We start from the raw sequence: 25,076 nt of genomic DNA on the forward strand, positions 1-25,076 counted from the left end.
GGCTCATCAAGATAACTATTTGATAAGGTATTAGCAATCGTATATTGAGCGTGTTGCTTGTCTTGCTGCTTGTCCTTTTTCTTGTAGCATTGGTCAATAGTTTGACCAATACACTTTCAGTACCGACACTTGGACAGTTGTTTCTTGGTGTAGAAGACTGTCGGTGCTATGTCAATATCTTTGTTGTGCCTTTTGTAATCCAAAAGGATAGCACCAATTTCTTCATATTTCATCTCTCCAACCACCTAGAGAGCTATCACAGTTTCATGGAATTGTGCTTCTTTCATCAAGCTATTAAGAAGTATAGCCTTTTTATCGTCATCATCTAGACAACTATTGAGAGTTATCAGTTGTTGGCCAAGGAGACTTAAAAGATCAAGATGCTACTTAAGAGTCTCCGAAGGATTGTAGGAGATACTAATCAATTGCATCTTAAAAAAATAATTTGAAATTATTAGTCTCTCCCCCAAATGTGACTTGAAGGCTATTCTATAACTCTTTTGTGCCGTTTTTGTGAGATCAAGGTGACGAAGAAGGTTGTAAAAGAGACCCAACCCGATGAAGTTGTGGGTCACCTCGAACGTGCTCTAGCTCATTAGTGGATACAACCCTCTGCGCACATTCTCACATAAGTATGAGCTGAATCTTTGTCTTCCAGATGGAGAACCTGATGCCCGAGAAATTTTCACTTATGATACCATATCTTCACATCTCGATCGTAGATGCCATGGAGAGGTCTCACATTAAAAAATGCCCAAGTTTTGTGATAAAATTTTGAGAAATTTTAAGAGAAAGAGAGAATGGGGATAAGATTTAAGTAAATTCAAGTGTTTTGAGATGAGGTTTAATGGGTAGTGCAAAAAAAACCCAAATTTTATTGACAAAATTAAAGAAATTTTGATAAAATTTTTGAAATCCCCAATTCCATGTAAATAGCCCCTTAAGTAAAGTTTAAAACCTTCCTAGATCAAGGTTTTAATAAAACATTATATTGGCAGGCGTAGCACTGGATGACATGGTTTATTATTAAATCCTTGATCTAGAAAGTTTAAAACCTTCCTAGATCAAGGTTTTAATAATAAAACATTATTTTGGCAGGTGTGACACTAGATGATGTGGCTAAGATGGGCCAACTGTGATATCAAAGAGACGAACACTTACATGGCAAACTATCACAACTATTAGACCAACACTGATGTCAAAGACAAAAACTTGCACGCCAAACTATCGCAAGTGTTAGATGCGTATCGGGTCACATTTGCAAGTCAACGAGCAATTGGAAGCATCATCAAGTAGGGACGATGGTTTGAAGTTTGAGGAGCAGCTGCAGATCTACTGTAAGCGGGTAAATGAAAGTGTCGCAGACTTGAGGCATTGGCCAAGGCAGCGCATATCTATAGCCGACGTTGATAGGACAAAGGCCAAGCGTTGCCAGGACAAGACAAAACAGGTGATAGGAACATGTAAAAGATCCTCTTCTTCTTCTTCTTCTTGCACTCAGAAGGACAAGCAGCTCCCAATAGCAAACTAACTAATAGAGTGGCAATGCTAGAGATGTGACGGGCTAAAATGGTGATCTTGCTCTAATACCACTGTTGGGTATGGAGCTTGCATGTGACTAGCAGGCTATGGAGGGTGAAGCTCCATGATTTTTTTTATTTTCTTTTTGTGATGTTTTTGTGTGTGTGTGTGTTGGGGAGTGAGAGAGAGAGAGAGAGAGAGAGAGAGAAAGCTCTTGCAAGTACACAACAAGCTGAAGAGATTGATGTGATAGTTGTTGATGAAAGTACAAGTGATAGGGCTTGAAATATATAAGCTAAGCTATGCGTTGCGGGGAGGGGGGCACGCACGGAACTCTTCAATGGCAAGTACGTGCACGAAATACTTCACAAACCTTTTGGGTTCGCGACAAATGTCTTCTTCACAAGTTGCACAAGCCTGTGCGCCCTTTTATGCCTTGGCCAGAAATCAAGTTCCCCATGACATGCAAGATTTCCTAGAAGCTGATATCTGTGAGGATGAAGTTATGGACGTCTTATTGCACATGCCAAATGATAAAAGCCTCGGATGGGATGGCATCACCAATGAATTATTTGGCACCTATGCATCTCTTTTGGCAAAACCTTTGGCTGCCATGTGCCAACAAATTTGGGCATCCGGCAACACGCCTTTATCATGGAAAGAAGGGCTGATCAAGCTCATTCCCAAAGTCCCTTCCCCGTCTAAACTTACCCAGTGGAGACCCATTTCATTGATAGGCTCTATGTATAAGATCTTCACAAAGGTATTGGCAAACTATCTCCATAAACACTTGCCTAATCTTGTTCATCCTCACCAATACAAGTTTATTAAAGGGCTGAGATATTCTTCATAATATCCTCAATGCACAGATGGCCATAGACTATGCACAACACATATAGCAGGAGGTGGTTCTGGTGCAACTGGACTGGAAAAAGGCCTTTGACTTCTTGGAATGGTCTTTTGTTGCAGATCTCATGGAAGTTACGGGTTTTGGACCTCGCATATCAAGGTTGATATATACCATTGATATGGGTGTCACCTCCCATGTCATGCTAAATGGTAGAGTCACCAAGTCTTTTTCCCTTGCGCGATCCATCAGACAGGGTTGTCCTCTCAGCCCACTCTTCTTTGCACTTGTGAGTCACCCTATTCTTCCCATGCTATCGCATCTTGTGGATACAGGGAAGTTAGCTGGTTTTTCTCTACCTTTGTAACAGCGACAGTTTGTTGGTCAGGCACTAGCTAAAGATACTTTCATGATTCTGAAAGCTGATTCTTCAAATCTTCAGTCAACCTTGGATATATGGGAATTGTTAGGAAATGTGTCACACTTGTGAATCAATGCTACCAAATCTTCCCTTTTTGATTGCATAGCCTCCAATCTGCCAAATTTAGGATGGCAAGGTAAGCTTGTACAGCACTGTGACATTGTAAGGCATCTTGGTTAACCCTTGGGGGCTGATGTGCAGCCAAAAGTCTTGTTGATATGGATATCTCAAAAATTGAAAGCCAACTTTGTCTATTGAAAACCCAAGCTTGGCCATTCCATGTGCACCTAAAAGCAGCCCAAACCATTATGCATGCTATGCTCACCTACTTCTTGCCATTGCTATCTTGAAGCAATGTTGCCTTGAAGGATCTCGCCTACGATTTTCGCTTATGCTCTAGAAGAAGGATTCTATGCAAGCAAGTATATCTTCGATATCATGGAATCATGTTTGCACCCCAAAATCCATGGGTGGTGGGGCTGTTTTGGATGTGGGGACCTATATGACAGCCCTCCGTTGGTCACTCTTTCAAGCCCTGTGTATTGGTCAACAACCCTAGACCCTTATTGCTCCTTGAAGAAGGGAGCCTTTGACACGGCAATACAAGGATTCAAGGTTCTTGGTGGCACGTACTTAATGTTGAGAGGCTCAACTTTCCACGTCTACCTCAGGTGTTATTAACCATTTGGTATCTTCATGGAAAATCGTCCAAGGTCCATTGGCATCCGATAGAGCACAAACAGGCAGTTAGTTCATTGCCGATGGAAATTCTAGTGGTCTCTCTAATTCTTTCATGGGACGGAAAATCGGAGTTGAGACCTTAATTGACCTCGGTGGATAATGCCACTCTCTTCCCCGAATCACCCTGTTGTCCTTTTGCACCATCTAAAGAGTTTTTCAAGGTATAGCATGGCTAAAGTGATCTTTGGGGTAGAGTCTTTGATCTTTTGCAAGACCAGTAACCCTTTCCTATTCTAGACTCTGATTACCCTTGGCAAGACTCAAATCTTGTAGGGCGTTTGACCCTTCAGTCCTCTTCAATTAATCAAATCTATCATCTCATGGTCAAAGACCGCACATAAATCACCATCAAAGCCAATTCTCTTTGGGGATTGCACAAATCTAAAGCTTGGTGGAAAGTGACAAATGGAGGGATGGATCAATAAGACAAGCCTCCCTCTTGCATTGGCCCTTCATCGCAAAGGTATATCTAATGGGGATTGTTTCTTCTATACCATTGCAATGGAGTCTTTCCATCACAGATTCATTTCCTGCCCTTTTGCTCAAAAGATTTAGATCCTTCTCTTGCACATTTGGCATGCCATGGTGGGCATAAGGATGCATCTACTTGACTGGGTTTTTGGAAAAGCTAAGTACAATCGTCTGCCTCGGTCTCACATGAAGATTCTGTTTCACTTTTTCAGATTTTGGGGCTGCTGGCGTATTTGGTCACTCGCAATGTGTTCATTTTTAATGGCGCATCAGGCATTCAGCATCATGTTGTGAAACCTAAGGGTCTTCTCCAATGGCAGCTTGACCTTGCTGATATCTCGGTTAGAGATGATTTAGTCCCTTGGAATACAGCAATCTTCTTTGTTCCTTTGCCATGACTTTGTATCTTCTATGCATGATGGACTAGAGTCATCCTACATCTTGTAATCCTGCAATCTTGTACTTGTATTTTGGTAATTAATACAATTACCAATTACAAAAAAAAAGAGAGAGAGAACTCTTGCAAGTACACAAGTTGAATAAATTGATGTGATAGTTGTTGATGAAAGTACAAGTGACACGGCCTGAATATATAGGCTAAGCTATGTAGCTAACCCTTTGACCCTTAGTGGTATAAGAGGTGTTCACACCTAAACCCGCACTTTTGCACACTAATGTGTGTTCACACACAAGGATAAATAAATCTAATATGAATATGACCCTACACAGAAAAAGTGAGCAGCAACAGACAAGAAGCTCTTTATCCCAAAGTTTCACAAGAAGAACAAGAAAGCTAATCCCGTATCTGAAAGAAACAAGTGAGCTGTGATCAAGTGCACAATATCAAATGAGCTCAAATAACAAATGAAGGCCGATGAAGCAGAGATACAATTATGAGGAACATGAATGAACCCGTACAAGAACCTGAGAGAGATACAATGCAGTAGAATAGGAGCCACAGAGTAAGAGCAAAGGCTCAATGTAAAAGGCAGTTTAAAGGCCACATAGTGATCAGGGACTGAGGTCCATGTTGTTCCATGCATAGGGGTCTTGGATGCTCAAAGAAGCACTGAGCTATGCTGTGCTAGCAGTAAAGTCCAAGATGCCACAAACAATAGGGCTGAGTGTATCCTCATAAGGATCCCAAACTTGAATAGCAAACCACCACTCATAGGTAGGGCTACTTGACTGCAAAGTAGATGTCAATGAACAATAGATCTATTCTTGGCTGTAGAAGCAATCAAGAAAGCAGCTACAATCTGCATTTGGTCATGTAGAGGCACTGCGCTTATTGTGTGACATGCTAGTATGTTAGCATAAGCAGCAGGGTGCAGCTCTCAGCCAGCAAACAGCTGCTTTTTCATGTAGAACAACAATGTGCTGAAAGCAGCAGCAGCTGTAATGGCTGAAGCAATGTTGATGATGACCTAGAGCAATTGCAATGGACGGCAGCAAAGATGTGTTTTGGGCAGCAACAGCAGCACCACTTGTTTGGAGATGAAATGCAATCTGAAGGCTGTGCTTTGAGGTGGCAGCAGCACAAGCACTCAGGTCTTGATATGACACGACAACAACAAGAGGCATTGCCAAGAGCTGCAGCATTCATAGACAAGGTAGGGGTTGTCATGACAGCACGGACAGCAAAATGTGGTTGTGGCAGCCCAAGAAATGTCACAGCAGTAGCAGCAGTGGGCATTTGGAGATGACATGACAGACACAAGTGTCACAAAGGGCTGTAGTGGGTTGCAAATGAGGTAAGGCTTGCCATGGCAGCCTAGAGAGGCAATGTGAAAAGCAAAGTGTTGTCATGGAAGATGGTATGATGTGGCAGCAGCAGTGTTGGCAGCCAATATCTACATGCATAGGCTGTACATTAGACTTTGGAAAGGATATGACACTGAAGACCAATTATCAGTGTTATGTGATGAATGTGGTGGTCTCATTTCTAGAGTTCTTGTGGAATTTTGGCCTACCAAAACTCAAATAAAATAAACAATTTAATCTTTTCCTTTTTGACCTATTCTAGGTCAAAATAAATTGGCCAATTATGTTGCAATCAATTAGTAAAAATTTTCCAATAATTTAGCCTAGTTGAACATTTATGTCCAAAAAAAGGAAACCTCAAAGAAGATGACAAGATAAGTTTTTTTTTTTTTAAGGGAGCCAAGGAGTAGACAACCACTCACAAGGGTCTCAACAATCGCATAAGTGAGGTGGCTCCCCAATATAATGGAAGAAGATAAAGCAAGGGACCTCATGAGACTGCTGTATAAAAGGGAGAATCCTTACACAATAAAAGGGTTTTCACTTGGACGAATCACCAATTGGGTTTTCAACTAGCCAAGTGCCTAAATCACAAAACACAATACAATGTAAATTGGGGCTAACTATGCCGTGGGTTTTCACAAGGTCACCTCAATGTTGTTTTTGCTAAGCCACATAATTTGCCCAAAACTTTATCTCTTAAACTCGCATACAGCCCCAAGACATTATTTAAATCATTTAGTTAGAAAAGATGAGACACATGACTCTTTTGTAGGACAAAACGCTCTTTAAGTTCTATAAAAGGAAGTCAATGTTGACCACCTCATTATCCCTTTGTCCAAACTCTCCATCACTTGTTACCCCCATCCTCATCATACCTTGCTGCCTGCTAAAACTGCATCTCCTGCCTCCCACCATCAGCACCAGCATCCTGGACAGCAGTGTCATCATCCGTATTGCATTGCCATTGCTCCTGGCCATCCATGGGCCCATTTACCCTTACTGCCTTATTGTTTTGGCACCCTGCTGCCTGCATTTTACAGCCACATGCACCTTCACAGTTGGCCCAGCAGCACTGCCTTCATGAGCAAGGCTGTCCATCGCTAGCACCCATACTTGCTGTGTTTGGTCATTTGCTACCTTCATCACTCGTCAACCACGTTGGATCAGACTACATTTGTGATTCCCAGCTTCCATATTTCAGCCATCTCTCCCCTGGTTTGAGATTCCTAGTTACACTATCACTAAGAACAGTTAAGACCGTTTGTAGTATGCCTAGCACATTTAGGGCTAGGGTTTCTTAGGTCACTTAGTATAGTTAATCCTAGGGTTTTCTATTTGAAGACATTATGCGCATTCTAGCACATTAGTATGGTCATTATCATTGTGGACCATTTAGCATTTGTACATTGATTCATTTTAGTTGAGTACATACACTAATCACCAATGTGATTGAGTGCTCTCTCTCTCTCTCTCTCTCTCTCTCTCTCTCTCTCAAAGAGATCGACATAGATGAAATAGGCCTATGCAGGAGAGCCCAAGATAAAGAAGTGAGTACCTATGGGACACACCTATTGACTTTGGGAAGTGCACATAGACTAGCAATCTTTAATGGTCTGCCACAATGGCCAGGATCTGACAATTTGGCATGTTGGAATCACAAAGGAGGGGCAAGTACTGTCGGCTACTTGATAGGCTCACCAGCATTGATACCAGACATCCAAAACTTTAAGATATCTAAGAGACCAATTGGCATAGCAGCAGATCATGCTATTTTGACACTCATGCTCTCTTGTGTACATATGAAACATGAAACACCATGCCTCCCTAAACATCCCAAATACTACTTTACAGAAAAAACCTCACACTTCTACAGTGGTTCTCTGCAAACCAGTTTACATACATTGGACTTGAGTAGATCATTCAAAGAATGTACAAGGGATTTAGCAGAGGCCATACATGGATCAGCCATGTATGCATTCCCACACACCTTGCCCTGATGTAGACCCATACGATCTACTGCTCCCCAAAATAGCTGGTATGATGATGAGTGTAAAGTCACCCGAGCTCGCTTACAGAGAGAAGCAAAGCTAGGCATTCAATCACATCGTCAAGCAAAGGCGTTCTTCAAATGCCTTGTGCGGAAGAAGAAACAAGACTACTTAGCGAAAGTAGAAGCAGAGATATATCAGCTATTTTTGGGATGGGATAGCAAGAGCGCATGGAAGATAGCTTGGCTTGACTATGGGAGACAGCTGTATGACCTGCCAGGACAGCCACCTATGCAGCCCCCACAAGCTTGTAGGCCAACACAGTGGTCATTCTTCACATGGAAAATGGTTAGGGATGCAATTTAAAGATTACAATATGGGAGGGCACAGAACTAGTAGCAAAACATTTCTCACATGCTTGTGACATATTAGTACATATGTTCAATAGAGCAATATGTGAAGGTTTCCCTATGAGTTGGTCAAACAATACTATAATTCCGCTATTTAAAAGTGGTGATCCCCTGATTCCTAGCAACTACAGGACTATCATGATCGGTCATACTTTGGCCAAGATATATGGATCTATATTGGACCATGAAGTCAATGAGTGGGCTAAAATCCAAGACAAGAGAGCACAAGGACAAGCAGGTTTCAGATGAGGATATACCACACTGGACCATATTCTCACACTTAGAGCCATTATTGAGGAGGGTCGAGCCCGATACAAAAGTATCTATTGTTGCTTTGTAGACTTTCGCAAAGCTTTTGATATAGTGTCTCGTATACACATCATGCAGAGATTGCAGGACATTGGAGTAGCGGAGGGTATATGATGGGGTGTCTGTGCATTATATGAGGCAGTGGCAGGTCATGTACGAGCACCTAGGGGGACTATCAGAGAGGATTGACAGTACCATAGGAGTGAAACAAGCATGTCCACTTTCACCCACATTGTTTGGTCTATACATAGATGAAGTGTTTGATTACATAGATCAAGGAGGAGGAGTTAGAGCCAGCCTGGCAGGGGTGTTGATACCGATATTACTGTATGCAGATGATATTGTTCTCATTTCAGATTCACCGGAGGGATTGCAGTGCCATCTAGATGCTTTGCACATCTTCTGTAGGATAAAGACCTCACAATGAACCTTGGGAAGACCAAAACCATGGTTTTCAATACTTCAGTAGCATGGGTGACTAGATCTATGTACCAACTCACATTTGGGAAAGACATATTGGAGCATGTGAGGGAATATGTCTATTTGGGAGTCACCTTCTCTGGCCCACGTTTTTCGTTGAGAGGGACATCAAAGGCATGTCTGGCACGTGGATACGCAGCACTAGGGGCACTCGAGAGACAATGTGCTCACATAGAATTCAAGGAGCCCTGCACCAAACTCTGGTTGTTTGACACCCTAGTCACACCTACATTACTATATGGAGCAAAGATATGGGGTTGCAGCTTGTACCACAGGCGTCTTAGCCCACTCATTGATCAGATTGGAGTAGAGAGGGATTATTATGATGGTTGGGTTAGCATGGAACAGCCATTGATCATGATGATAGCACGCATGATTAGGAGTAAGCCCTCCACCCCACATCCCAATGTCAGAGCAGAGGGGGCAATACCTATAGTTACTGAGGCACTCTTCAGGGCAGTGACCTTTTGACAGACTATGAGAACTTCCACGCCATAGATACTCTAGATTGACACTAACCTCATCTAGACAACTAGCAGCAGGAGGCTTTAAAAAAACACACATTAGAGAATGTCCGTGTATGCCAAGAAACTAAAGGAGGTATTTCATAAGTTGCAAGCCTATATTCCTGTTCCACCTGCTACTTAGTTGCAATACTTTTTGAATGGGCTAGACTATAACGTTCAAGTGCAATTGAGTAGTGTTGCTCTTGCCAACATTGATACGGCTATTAAAATTTGTGCAATTTCACATCCGAATTGCTCGTCTCATTTTGAATATCAAAGAAATTTTCAATTTCTCACACTTGGTGACAAGAAATTTGAGGCTTTTCAACTGACTTGCCCAATTTCTGAAATTTCTTGAAATCTCTTCAAGGAAAGTTGGGGTTTTTGCCCAATTTGAGCTCCCATGTGTGAATGTCCACTGAAATTGCCAACACTGCACAATTTCTCCAACAATGGTGTGGGAAATTTGGGGCTTTTCTGATTTTTGGGTCCGGAATGCATCTCGACAAGCACTAAAGTGCTAGTTATTGTGTGCGTGCATCCCAAGGTGACATTTCATCAAATTTTAGGCTGTATGTTTAAAATTTCTTCAATTTCTTGAAATTTCTTTGGAGAAATTTAGGGTTTTTGCTTGGCACGTATCCCAACGTAGTGAATAGGTGCTGAAACAGCATTACCTTGCTGTTTGTGTCAGATTTGCCAAAGAAAATTGTAAATTTTGAAAATTTGCAATAAAATTGGGGACTTCCAGCATTAAGTTGCTGAAATCTGTATTTGGCATGCATTTTGATACAACTGCAGCAATACACCGCTGAATTGCTGCAAATTGCAAATCGGGTATTGATTTGTACAGTGTTGACACCCTTTTCAAGGAATTGACAGTTTTGTGCTTGCATTACTATCCCATGCTGGGATTTTGGCACTCGAGACAGTGTCAAAAGAGCTTGGAAGTGTTTGGTTGCTAAATGTATGCATTTATTTGCCACAATGGCAAATCAAGAAAACAAAGATCACAGCAACATTCTGGGAGTCCTCACTCATGAGGATACGTAACAAGCTGGATGGCACCAACTACTCCTTGTGGAGTTTTATGGTGTGCAATCTACTTGTTTTACGAGGGATCTTTGGGACTATGTCACCGGTGATTTGCACAGAGTGGGAGAGTTTGCACCTCAGAAACCTCAGCGTGGTGCTAGAGGACAGCCAGCTGCCGATGTTGCTGCCCTCGCTCCTCTACTCCCATCTCCGATAGTCTTTCTTAGTTTACCATGCTAACAACCAACCATCATAGCTGTTTTTTTTTTTGTCTAGATAGCCACACAACTGGGCGGCATCATTTTCAAATCATAGATGGACAACCTTGGCTTCACTCTTTTTCTCTTGTAAACCCAACTTTTGTTGCAAATGGGGAGTACGCAACCCTATCAGTTGAAATAAATTATTCATAGTCTCTTTGGACTGCATATAAATAGCCCCAAACTTTGTATGCCGAAATGAATCAGCATAAAACTCTTTTGGCTGAGATAACTCATCCCCTTGTAACTCTGCTGGTTGATAATTCAGCCCTCTTCTGTGTTTGCTGAAATACATAAGCAAATAGCTCTTTTTGTTGAGAAACTCAGTACCTAACATCTTCTGTAGTAGCCACATGGCCAAGAAATCCTCTCAATTGCTTAAGGTTTATTGGTGCCATCAAGGCGGCAATCTTTTCAATCTTTGCCAGGTCTGTTGCAATCCCTTGTGCAGAGACAATATGGCCCAGCAAAACTCCTAAGGAGACGCCAAAGACACAATTTTCAAGGTTGAGAGAAATCCCATACTCTCGGCATCTGTCAAAACATTGCTCTAGGTGTCTCCAGTGCTCATAGATTAAGCTATAGACACAAAAGTCATCAAGATACACCTCAATGAAATCATGCAGATGATTTTGGAAGGCAGCCATCATTACTCGTTGGAAGGTGGCAGGAGAATTACAAAGCCCAAATGGCATCACTCTATAGGCATAGGTCCCCCATTCTGTGGTGAAGGTTGTTTTGGATTGGTCCTCTTCTGCAATTTGGACTTGGCTATATCCGCTGAATCCATCCAAGAGGGAATACAGCTCATGACCTGCCACTGTGTCCAATAGTTGGTATGTAAAAGGGATAGGGAAATGATCCTTCTTCGTCTTCGAATTGAGCTTTCGAAAGTCGACACATATTTGAAGTTTCCCGTTCTTCTTGGGTACTACCACAATGGGCCTCTATTTTCAATATATCTTCAATCTCTGTAATAGTATTCACATAAGATAACCCATCATACATCCCATCAATGCACTCCTCATCATGCAATAAACTTGCTCTTCTCAACCCTTTTTCCTTTCTTCATGCATATTGCTTGGCAGCTTTAGACATCTTTGCAACTTTGTGAAAACAAACAGAACTCTCAGCTGAAAGATCAATAAATTTTGAAGAAAAAGCATCGCTGCTAGGAGGCGAGAGATTTTCTCTCCTTGTACCACCTTTGCCTTGTAGGATAGAGGAACCCAGTGAAAATTTGGCTCTTTTGCAAGTAGAGGAGAATCCCGCAATGTATCTTTGTTTCGTGGGTGATTTACACAGACTATCATAAATTGCTCAACTCTTTTCCCATCTTTGCTTTGAATCCGCATAAATGTAGATATGGCACCTATAACCTTTGCTTCCATCTGTGCTTCGTGATAAAGGGCTGACCCAAAATGACATCATAAGAACATGAATCCTGCATTAAGAAACAACAATCACCCTAAACATTCCCTATGGAAACCCCCATATTTGGACATATGCCAATACGCTTTTAAGATCTATTGCGGACTTAGTATCTGAAGCAAGCTTCCAACTTGGTTGTTTCTTTGGTCTAGTATCTTGTTTCTTTTACTTTTTCTGTGCATCCTCTTTATTCTATTTAGGCCGTGGTCTAGAAGGTGGTGCTATAGGCTCACCCTTGTAGTCTTCTTGGAAGTATCATACCTTTTTCGCTTTTCCTTAACAATCACTTATGTACCTAGGGTCTTTGTTAAATAGGTATAAACCGAGTATTTATCAATTGGAGATCCCAGCCCAATCTTTGTTGTGATGCTCTTCCTTGCACCAGATAAATCTGCTTGCTACACTTAGTCCTTATTTGTAGTCTATAAAGTAAAAGTCCATAACTTTGAATTGCACTTTGGTTTCTTTTCAATCTGAACACCATAAGCCGAAGCATCTCCTATGGCTACATAATATGTTCGAGTAGTCATATCCTCAAAAAGCTTCTTCATTTCACCCTTACCAAAATTTATAGCAATATACTTATCAATCTTGGCTGCACAGATCTTTCCATCTAGCCAGAAAATCAAAATTTTTTACATAACATTCTTAAATGATTCACAATCTTTGTGCTCGTGCTTAGGGCTATCACACCATGTGCATCCACACAAAATTATTCTTAGGCAATACCTGTGAATGGCCAATTTTCCAAGAATTTTCATACTTAGCCAATTTAGTCTGTAAATCCTCCTTAGTTTTTCACCAGTTTATTAATGACATCCTCTTTCCTTGACACTTTAAACCTTTTATTACTTTATTATTTTCATAAAAAATATTCGCCAACTAATTATAGGATATCTTTGGTTTAGAGAGCAAATCGCCACAATTTCGAAAGTCTAAAATACAAGTTTCGTCACATATTCTAAAACATGAAAGTATACGTTGGCTCTTAAAATCATCTATGCTTTGGAAGGCCCTAAAGTAAGCTCAAATAACCCTAGAGTAAGCTAAGGTCAAATGGTTACCTCAAAAAATGGAAGAAGCCATGGTTGCCCTTAAATAATGAGGTGAAGCTTTCAAGTATGAAAACATGAGTACGAAATCACGTTTCATACTTGACATAATTTTGGGAAAAGGAAGGAGCTAGAAAGAGCAAGAAAACATCACAATTTTGCCAAACAAGTTATCACTTGGCAAAAAACATTGAAGAAACTCTCGACGATTATACATTGCCTTCTCCCTACCTCAAAATACTGAAAACATGCTCGTGGGCTATGCAACATGTCAATTCAGCCTTTATCCTCGATATTGACAGCCCCAATCTCTCTCTCTCTCTCTCTCTCTCACCTCCACTGCTTGCCTGTTGTCACCATGACATCTATTAATTAACGAGAGGGTTTGGGGTACCATAGGCTGTGTTGTGGTGCCTCCACAACCTCCGCTCTGAGCTTCATGGCAGCGGCATGCCCCGACTATCCCTGCACGCCCTGGCTGCACACACCACAGACATCGAACACGACGGGCAAGCATACACCACAGAGAGGGGGGGAGAGAGAGAGTGTAGGTGTCTGTACATGTCACACACACTCCGCCCTCTCTCTCTCACATATGTATACACTACATATCTTTGCTATTTCTATGTATTAATGCACGTGATACAACTGTGTGTGTGTGTGTGTGTTGTATATAATATAATATGTGTGTTATATTAGTGTGATTTATTTTGTATGTTATTATTTAAGTTTTTGTTGTAAAAAAATATACATTCTTTTAGAGCTCTTTCTCTCTTATATTCTTGTAGCTAAAGGTTTTTTGTTTATGCTTAAGGGTGGTTACACACCGCCATTGCCCACCCAATCTGTGCCCAGTTTGTGGGCACAGGAAAAGTTGACTTGGGCGGTCACTTGTCCGCCACCTGCTTACACACTGGGCAGTGGACACTTTTCGTTATCAATAAGTGTCCGTCCATCTTCCGTCCACAATCGTTTACACACCGGCCACCACCTACGCATCGGACACTTCCTGAATCGCATGTGAATGAAGGGACACTACGGATGTTGATCATCATTCTCATAATAATTATTTTTAGAATACTTGATTAAACATTTTAAACCGACTAATAAACCTTTAAAAAAAGTCACCAATAAAACTAAAAGCATGAATTTGAAGTTTTTCCTACCAAAGAACTCCAAGAATATGACCTTATTGCCTCATTGCTTTCTGCGTCAATATATTTGTTTCTATGGTGACTACTATGTATGTTTTTGGAAGCTCATTCACTCCCAAGAGAGCAGGGGAGTTGAACCCCTTCACCATGATGTTGAGGCATGGCTCTACGGAGCTCTCTACGGAAAGGTGGAAAGAGGGAAAAAATTTTAGCACACCACCCGTCTTTCCACCTTTCCACCTGCGCTGTAGATGCAAGGATGACTGAAAACTTAGAAAAATCATGCAAGGATGACTAAAAATTACTTATTTGGATGTGATTGCGCTTAACAATATGGGCTGATTGTGTTAGAGGAGGGGCCTGAGTTTGAGGCATCAAAGCTGCCAACGAAGCTGATGTTGTTGCTGTGGTAAAATCACCTGCTGTTGAAGACTTGACAGTGGCTGTTGTTGAAGGACTGCTTGATGTCAAAGCAGTGATGGAGTATTTTTTTGCAAACAAATTTGTTGTTGGTGCAAAGAGAGTTGCCGCTGCTGCAATTTTTGTGATTTCCAGGCACACACTAGATGTGAGGCCACAATAGTTGACAGATACCAAAACACAAAGGCACACACTAGATGTGAGGCCACAATAGTTGACAGATACCAAAACACAATAAATCATTTATCTTTGAGTACCAGAAAAATGAGATCAAGCATACTAGTTGGGGACAACACAACACTAAATTTACATTACCTGGCGATTATCAACAATAGATGTGCATCGACTGTCCTTAGCAGATATATCACAAATTACAAACCATGAACTAGAAAACTGTGTGCCACCCCTAACATACTCTAGCATCTCTCACAAGTTAGCTTAGAGTATGCCTTTGCTTCTTTCTCATGTGGCCACTATCCCTTTCTTGTGGTCTCCAAGTTTGGCTTGTTTTATTTGGTCTTTTAGTCTTCTTATCCACCATCCACTGCATGCCATAAAGGTTTTGAGTCTAACACATGTCATAAAGATTCGAGTCTGACATACCATAAAGTTTTAATGTACCATACCATAATATTAGCAGAACTACATCACAATGATGAGATCTGATTGAATCCCCAACAGATATCAGTCAATGGATTTAGTCAGTAACCTTTCCTTCTCGGATTATATGGCTATTCCTTCTTTGAAGAGCTGCCAGGTATATCTATTGCGTATTGGTGGAAATTAATCCCAACATCTTGAATCAGAGTGAGGTGAGAGCTTTACTTTTGCTTCTCAAATTATAATGAAAGCTTTGTGCTCCTTCAAATAACATCCAATGCAATGGATTCAAATTACAAAGAAGGGGAAACACCTAGCTCCGCCTCCTCTAATTGGTATTGACCAATTTTTGCTTTTTGGAAGCTCATTCACTTCCAAGAGAGCAGGGGAGTTGAACCCCTTCACCATGTTGTTGAGGCATGGCTCTACCGAGCTCTCTGCGGAAAGGTGGAAAGAGGGAAAAAATTTTAGCACACCACCCCTCTTTCCACCTTTCCACCTGCGCTGCAGATGCAAGGATGATTGAAAACTTAGAAAAATCATGCAAGGATGACTGAAAATTACTTACTTGGATGTGATTGCGCTTAACAGTATGGGCTGATTGTGTTAGAGGAGGGGCCTGAGTTTGAGGCAAAAACTACCATGCTTGAGGTTGAGCAAGGCCTGCATTTATAGGCTGTCCTTGCATTCGTGGAGGTTGCTGCACTGGAAGACCTGATAATAGCAGACTAGGCCTTTCCACTTACATTGTGGATGCTACAGAAGTTCACTCACCGTTGTCTTCGTCGTCCATCTCCTCCGCAGAGTCAGAATCACCAAAGATTATTCTCACATTTGCATTCTCCCTCTCTTGAAACATGGCTCGAGCAATGTTGTCTCTTCGAGATGCCCCCCCAAGATGGATTGCCTCCTGTGTTGGCTCCGTTGCTTGAGCTCTTTGTATTGCTTTTGTGGTACCTGTGTTAGTTAGCGTAGCAACCTCTGCTAATCCAATCCTCAAACTATTTTGCTGGTCCATTTCTTGATGAGCCGCATTACTTTCTCTATCAAGTTCTGTTGTCGCTTCATGTATCCATGCATCATTAAAACCATCTCCATGCACAATGCATATATTATGTAGAACAATGCATGCTGCCATCATCTTTGGGACATTTTGTAAAAGCATGCCACATCTCTTTAACGATATACGGAATCACGCTTTAAGGATGCCAAATGCCCTTTCAATTGGCATACAAGTACTTGATTGTATGTAATTCCAATAAAGGTTCCGGAGATAGCCCATCCTTACTACCCTTGAAAGGAGGAAGCATCCAAAAGCGTGCAGGATAAGCACAATCGCCTAGTAGACAGTATTGTCCCGAAGCTTTGTTTGTGCATCGTTTTCCTAGGTCTGAACGTTGAAAAACATTCCAATCGTGCATAGAACCTGCCCACCAGCCAACGTCATAGTCCCAAACAACACAATTGGCTGCCACGCTTATCTGTAGAATAATAGAGTGGAAGCCCTTCCTATTAAAATAATCTTCGTGGTTCTCCCTTGGGGCAATTATGGGTATATGACTACCATCTACTGCACCAATAACATACGGTATGCCTCGAAGGGCTTGAAATGCACCAGCATATTTTTGCATTTGTTGTGGTATTGGCCACTTTACATACATACCATGCAATCCAGAAGCACCCAGTGCATCGCAAAAGTCCAAAACAGCCAACTGTGTAAACGAAGTTGAGACTCCGTACAAATTAGCTATTAGTCCCAAACTTGAGCCGCTTACCAAGCGATGTAGAGCCACACAGACCCACTTCTCCACAGGTATTGCCCTTCTATAGTTCGTATTCTTGCGTTGCATTTGTGGTGCTAATTTCGCGACGAGATATTCAAATGTACTCCTGCTAACTCGTAACCTGCTTTTAAACATTCGGTTTGTATAACTCCCCAGAAGCCCCTGCTCCATAAAAGTTTGTGGTCTTGGATAGGCCCAACATGACCGTCGATTGTGCCTTCGCTGACCTATCCTGGCTTGACGTGCAACGTAACCTCGAGCCATGCACTCCATCAAAGTATGCAATTGCAAGCTGTCATCGTCCCCATCATCCAAATCACTTAACAATAGTTGAAACATTGCTATGACAGCGACTACAACATCGATGACACACATTATCAAAAGACTTTCGTCGTCCATTCACCTGTCAAAAGATTTGACGAAACTTTATGAGACAATTGAAGAGAGCTGTAAAGGTAGAATAAAAAAACTTTTTTCTTAAAAGTTCCAAATTCATCTATAGTTGAAAGCATCATTTCTTTTTAAGACTTTTGATTACATCTAACAGACCAGATACCGAGGAGGCAAGTGTATCCATGATAACGAGCGGGCGCTCTTCAAATGTTTTTTTTTCCTCTAGGTTTGATTTTTGGTTGGCTAACATTGATCGGGCGGTGCTAGCCATGTCATTGAGAGACTCCTCTATCTTTCTACCCTTCTTATTGCATGCTCCTTGGTTGGTCGTTTGATCATGCACGATCTTCGAAGGCTCATTAGAGCCAATGTCTTCTTGGGTGTGGTCACCCTGATCATTGGAGACTAATGTATTGTTGTCTTTTGATGAAGACAATCCACCAACAGACGAGGCATGTGTATTGCTAACAACATTGGCACGATTCCACATATATTCATCCACAAGATCATACCACTGACAAATGATCCTGCGATCATTGCCTGATATGGCATTGTGGGCCTTATCCTTTCTATATGACTCATAAATGTGTCCCCAACGTTTTTTGCATGCCTCACCATCTTTGTCGAACTCTGAGAATAGCGATACTAGCTGGGTGGCCACCTTGGACCATATATCCACTCCTTGCTTCGGTGGCTTTGAGAACTCCACACTCATGGATCCCCGGATGTGAATGAGTTGTACTGTCCATGCATCCTTCCATTGCGCAAATGGTTTTTTTGTGGCTATCGAATGAACTTGTGTCTCAGGACCGTCATTCTGATTCTTTCCTTTTCACGCCCTCTTTGGTTTAGGAGGTTTAGGAGCATCAGACTCTGATGATGTTCGTCGTGGACGTTGTTTGTTGGCATTCTCGGAAGATGGCACCATTGGTTCTTGAGCTTGAACCAAGTCAACCTCTTCACATGTGTCCTGGTTGGCATCACAGGAACTTATTGCTTGTGGTTCTTGTTGTCGCGGTGCTGAGGGGCCATGTTGAGGACTATGTGCAACTGGACGAAGAATTACATTATTGTGTACTGTTGTGGGTCTCTCTATATCTAATTGTCTTGGTCGTTGGAACGGTACGAATTGAGGAGGATGGGGATTGATCAAAGGAGGGCGGTTTGGAAACACATTTACAGGGATATTGCCAACGGCACTATGGCTTGGAATGTGGTTTGGAACACCCACACTTTGGCTCGAAAAGTACATGAAGTCATTATTGCATATTGCATCTTGGTTCATTTGAGACACGAACTGATGAAACTCCTCCATGGGAGTGCTCTCTTGAGAATCCATCGAGCTCCACCTTACGCATGAAAATTGATCCATCATTTACAATATGTGAATGGACAAACAGGTTTATTGTTCTTTACATAATTGATCCATTATTATTATTTACATAACAATAATTATGACAGCTCAAACACACAAGTCCCTTCAAATAGGCACCACAATGGATACTATTTTGAGCATATGCCTGCCATGATTTACAATACCTGAATGGGCAAACATGTTTATTGTTCTTTAGATAATTGATCCATTATTATTATTTACATAACAATAATTATGACAGCTCAAACACACAAGTCCCTACAAATAGGCACCACAATGGATACTATTTTGAGCATGTGCCTGCCATGATTTATAGCAACATTTGATGACACATTCACATTACAAACTTTCAACACTTTCGACATTACAATCTTTTCCAACACTTTCAACATTACAAACTCGATATTATGTAAAATCGATATGATGAGAAATTTTGCCTACAAATATGCAGTAGTATGGACAAAGGACAGTTCCATTTTATGGACAATGGAGAGTTTCAAACAGTTTCAACCAATGGATAGTTACAAAAAGATAGACAGCAGTATGGACAGTCTTTTCCAACACTTTCAACATAACAAAATTGATATTATGTAAAATCGATGCGATGAGAAAATTTTCATCCAATATGCAGCACTATGGACAAAGGATAGTTTCATTTTATGGACAATGGACAGTTTCAGACATGTTTCAAACAATGGACAATTTCAAAAATATAGGCAGCACCATGGACAATCTTTTCCAACACTTTCAACATTACAAACTCGATATTATGTAAAATCAATATGATGAGAAATTTTTCCTACAAATATGCAGGAGTATTGACAAAGGACAGTTTCATTTTATGGACAATGGAGAGTTTCAGACAGTTTCAACCAATGGATAGTTACAAAAAGATAGGCAGCAGTATGGACAGTCTTTTCCAACACTTTCAACATAACAAAATTGATATTATGTAAAATCGATGTGATGAGAAATTTTTCCTACAATATGCAGCACTATGGACAAAGGACAGTTTCATTTTATGGACAATGGACAGTTTCAAACATGTTATGGACAATGGACAGTTTCAAAAATATAGGCAGCACTATGGACAATCTTTTCCAACACTTTCAACATAACAAAATCGATATTATGTAAAATCGATATGATGAGAAATTTTGCATGCAAAATCGATATTATGCAACAGTTCCATTTTATGGACAATGGACAGTTTCATCCTTTTTTATCACATTCCTCCCCAAACATTTTTGTCCTACGTATGGGCAATTTTATCCAAAGCTCATCACAGAAAGAGCCTCTATTTATGTTTGTGCATCTTCTATTTCCTACGAGAGAGAGAGAGAGAGAGAGAGAGAGAGAGAGAGAGAGAGAGAGAGACAGAGAGAGAGAGAGAGAGAGAGAGAGAGAGAGAGAGAGAGAGAGAGAGCATACCTGTGATAAGACCACCTGTGAAGCCTACGATTCACAGCTCTGATAAAGACCTCCGTTGAAGCCTGTAATCACCCGTGAAGCTTGCAAATCACCTGCAACCAATTGGCCATGATTAAACATACAACTGGTTTCTGGAACAGAGAGAGAGATGGTTGGATGCATGATCATCAAAGATGCCTTCCCACCTTCAGGATGTGTATAGATTTGTGCGAAGAGAGGGATGATGAATCCAGAAGAACACAGAGAGACGAACACACATGCATGGCAACCCCTGGCATGACATTTATACATGTGGAGAAACGGGCAACATAGGGAAGCATCCTGTGTAGCAACGGCTCCCTGTGTAGCAACGGGCACAGAGGGAAGCATCTTGCCTGGAGCCCACTCACCTGGAGCAGAAAAGAGAGAGAGAGCTTGTCGCCTATTTGGCGGTCAGAGATGCTTCGCAGGATGTGGAGAAACGGGCAACAGAAGAGGGAAGCATCCTGTGTGTAGCAACGGCTCCCTCTGTATCAACGGGCAATAGAGGGAAGCATCCTGCCTGGAGCCCACTCACCTGGAGCAGAAAAGACAGAGAGAGCCCGTCGCCTACCAATCAGGATGCATGGAGCCCCTGCGGACGACACCAGACGGGGGAGCTCCCCCACCCTGTGGAACGCTGAAAGGGGGCGGGGGGAGCATTGAAGACCCCCTTTCAGGGGAGATGGCGGGCGCCCCCAGTGTGTAAGAGGGGGGCGCCCATTTTCGAATTTCCGGCCTTCTTATTGGCCAGTTCTTGCACACTTGGGCGGCTGCCTCTTGGTGTGTAACCACCCTAAGTAACCTATCTGAATCTATGTTACCAAAAAAATGCATGCGACGTTATTCATTCATCTATTTTTATACGGTTGAGAATAAAAAAAGTACTTTTAGGGATACTATTGGCATGCTCGTATGCTTGGGTCAGAGAGAGCACAAGAACAAGGGCCATAGCTTAGTTTACGGCTCCTCGTTCAATCCAGAGATCACTTGCCAAGGTATGCGTTTGCGCCCAGGTTGATTGCATAGAGCCTTTTTGGTTCAGTTATTATCTGGATTCTGTTTTCTCCTGTAATTAGCCTTTGCTATTTCGTATGGTGGATTTTTGTGACTCGTGAGATTGAAATCCTACAGACTCTCAATCTTTGAAGCCTGGTATAATGGCAAGAATTACATGCCTGTTTGTCTGCACCATCTGTGTCTACAATCATGTCTCTCGAAGAATATAGCTTGTTTTTGGAAAACATGATTGGACGTTACATCGGTTGCCCATGTTGGGTCTTTCCTAGGCCATCCGAGGAAGGGCTCTTTCTTTTGCTGTCAGGGGGGAGCCTGAGAATGCAAGAGTTTTCTACCTCTAGATCCTCTTGACCCTTTTTTTCCAATTAGGCAACTTGGCTAAGGGAAACTCTTTTTTCCAGCACCTCTCAAATTCATCAAAATCGCAAGTGAGGGGACCTTGAAATCTCTCCAAGAATGACAACACCACAACTGTTTCCCAGTAGGAGAGACTAAGTCTTTAAGAAGAGAGTCTGCCACTCTTGCTGGGGAAGAAGATCAATTCTCTTTCCTTTGTTGGAGCACAGGCTCCACCCAATTAGCTACTTTGTCATTTAGGCCAAATTTGTTAATAACCTCTTGAAGAACAAGCCACTAGGATATTCTAGGGTCCCACACGTCCACCCAAGTAATTGGATCTTTGTTACGAATTGCCTTGGATAATTTAGGAGCCCTCAGAACCGGGGCCATCTCTGGATCATACGCAAAGGGCTAGATCCAAATGCTATCTGCTAGAGATGAATCGCCTCTTCTCACTCCCCTTGTGTTCTAAGAAGCATTACTTAACACCATTTGCCAAATGCATACCATTGCCTGGCCAACATCAGATTGAGGCATCCTGATGTGAGCTTGTGCTCGAGATAAAAGATCAATCCACATCGTTCCATGTCATGGCACAGATTTTAGAGATAGCGATCCAATCCTGAAGTATGATCATCCATGGCTGGTCCCCATTCATTCTCTTCATGAGATTAGCTATTAGATCTTGTGATTTGAGAGCTAGGTTATCTAGACCAGCACCTCCAAACCTCCTATCTTCAGTGAGGGCATCCGAACTGATTTGAGGTGGGAGCTTCTTGTCTTGGTGTGACCATAGAAGGTCCCCGATTACCTTTTCTATATTCCCCCACGTTTTACAACTGAAGGGCATGAGGGATTCCACATACACTGTCATAGAAGACATCATATTCTTGACAATTGTCACCTTACCTTTTAAGGAGTATGGAATATCTTGTCCTGAAATTTACTGAAAAATCAGCAGCAGCACTGATTTAATGTAACTCCGATGCCAATGGGAGCCCCTAAATGCCTGACCAGTTCACCATCAGGTTCTTTCTAAGAAAGAAAGAACAACTCAGACTTGGCATGATTGACCTTTGATGCTGACATGTCAGAAAACTTTGCATATATTCCCAACAAATTGGAAACATAATTGTTATCAGCTTCAACAATAGAGGTGTTATCATGTGCAAAAAACTGAACAGAAGTTTGAGAGCCATCAGGTAGGGGTAGTCCCCTAATTGCGCTGTCTTGGATAGCTTTGTTGACTTTACGCAGCAGTGGGTCCGTTATCAAGGTGAACAGCAGGGGTGCCTGAGGGCAGCCTTGCCTGATGGATCTTTGTAATGGAAAGGGAGTGGTAAAATGACAATTGATGTTGGTAGCTGCCGAGCCCTCTTTGAAAAGAGTAGCCACTATATTGATAAAAATAGGACCAAATTTCATTGCTGTAAGAACTGAGAGAATAAAGGCCTAGCTCACCCAATTGTAGGCCTTATCCCAATCCATGTTTATGAGGATGAAATCAGACTGACTACTTACTGAGTGCCCAGTCCATGGAAAAGATCAGGTTCAGTACCGCATCATGGACTCTTGGGAAAGCCAAATTGCTTTGGATGGATGATTGTTTGGAGAATAGATTGCTTACCTGAGATGCCAGGGCTTTAGCTTGTACTTTATAAGAGAAGTTGAGCAAAGTCAATTGGTTCCAATTTGCTGAATTAGTGCAGTCTTGAGACTTAGGGATGAGTTTGATTACCCCTAAGTTCATTACTACAGGCATACTACTGGAGGTTCTTAAGTGATTGAGTAAGGCCACAAGATCCGCACCACAGAAGGGCCAGATTTTCTGGAACACCTAAGCAAGAAGCCCGTCAACACCAGGAGACTTACTAGCCTTGAAGCTGAACACTACCTCCTTGACTTCGTCTAGGGAAAATGGTCTGTCCAGTAGCAGAGCCTGCTCGATTGGGATAGGGGATACATCACCCAAGAAAGAGCCTTTATTTGAAATGTGGAACATGTGGAGGCTCATGATCCACTATTGAAGCCAGATGAGCTCTGAAAATTTGAGCAATATAACTTTCTTCATACACCGAATTGCCTACTTGATTATCAACGCATGTAATTGACTCTCTTTGCTTCACTTTTAACTTGGGAAAATAAAACTCATTGGGACCATCTCCCAGAATCTCCCGCTGCCCTCCAAGTTGAACTTTAGCGGCTTGTACTGCTCCTTCATTCAAGTTTTTGATGAAGTGATCAATGTCGTTGAGATAACAGTGCACAATATCATCATTTGGACAGTCTCAGAGGACTGCTAAGATAGCTGTTCTTGCCTGATTAGCTGACTGAGAGACAAACATCCTGTTGGCTGCTTTGTGTCTGCCATGGGCCTTCGTTACTTCAGTGAGGGCTGCTAGGCACTTTAACCATCTGTACTCTGGAGAGAGTGAAGAATCCCTGGCTTCCTCCCAAGCCCTTGAGATCCTTGACAGAAAATACTTGTCCTCAAGAAAAGAGACATTCATCCTGAAAGAAGGGAGGACCTTAGGGCTGCCAGTGAAGAGCATCACTGTAAAAGTGACCAAAATAGGCATGTGGTCCGAAGCTACAATATCCTGAAGTGCTTGATACCTCATCCTGCCCCCAATCCACCATGCTCCTTGAGTGGAGTAGAATCTATCAAGCCTCGATCCCCTCCAAGTAGACCCAATGTGGTGGTTGTGCCAGGTACAACAAAGATCCTCCCCACCATTAGCAATAATAGCCATGCCTTTGAGATGTCAGGCTGAAGAGAACAGCTGCCAATTCTCTCTTTCTTCCATCAACATGGAGCTGGACGCATGTGAGCGATCCCCTTGCCTACACATCATATTCCAGTCCCCTCTGATTACTGCATTCTTGTGCTGGAGGTGTTACTGCAGAAAGGTCCATTGCTTTGATCTAGCTGCAGAGAAATTAGCTGTGTATGCTGGGCGCACTAGAAATTCTTCTTGTGCAATAGACACTGTAACTCCTAAGCTTCTGCCATCATCTGCAGAGAAAATCAGTGAGAGAGTGAATTCATCACGAATTAAAAGCATTGTACCTCCTTTCCCTCTGGCTGCAACATCATAGAAGGTAGTATATCCAGTAACATTGAAGGACTTGCATGCATCTTCATCCAATTTAATTTCTTGCAGAGCAATAATTTGGGGTTTATACCTCCTGATTAATCCAAACATGATCTGCTTCCTACTATTCGAGGCGAAGCCTCCTACATTCCAATAGCAAAATTTCAGTTTGGGGGAGAGAGCAGACCTCTCATCACACCTGAGGCAC

The 25,076-nt window shown here is 42.0% G+C and overlaps 1 protein-coding gene across 2 annotated transcripts in view; it reads left to right on the plus strand.

Moving 5' to 3' along the window:
• The first annotated feature begins 1,162 nt into the window (after positions 1–1,162).
• Positions 1,163–25,076, plus strand: part of LOC148029837 (dephospho-CoA kinase-like) — an 86,262-nt gene continuing 62,348 nt past the window's right edge. The window contains exon 1 of one of the 2 annotated variants that reach the window (XM_087686150.1): positions 1,163–1,463. The gene's annotated coding sequence lies outside the window, so the exon portion shown is untranslated. The remainder of the gene's footprint in view (positions 1,464–25,076) is intronic. The other variant, XM_087686149.1, reaches the window with a different exon arrangement.

This window comes from Lygodium microphyllum, chromosome 10 (genome assembly GCF_053477565.2).
Source record: "Lygodium microphyllum isolate KBCC chromosome 10, Lygodium_microphyllum_v1.1.10, whole genome shotgun sequence".
NCBI lineage: Eukaryota > Viridiplantae > Streptophyta > Polypodiopsida > Schizaeales > Lygodiaceae > Lygodium > Lygodium microphyllum.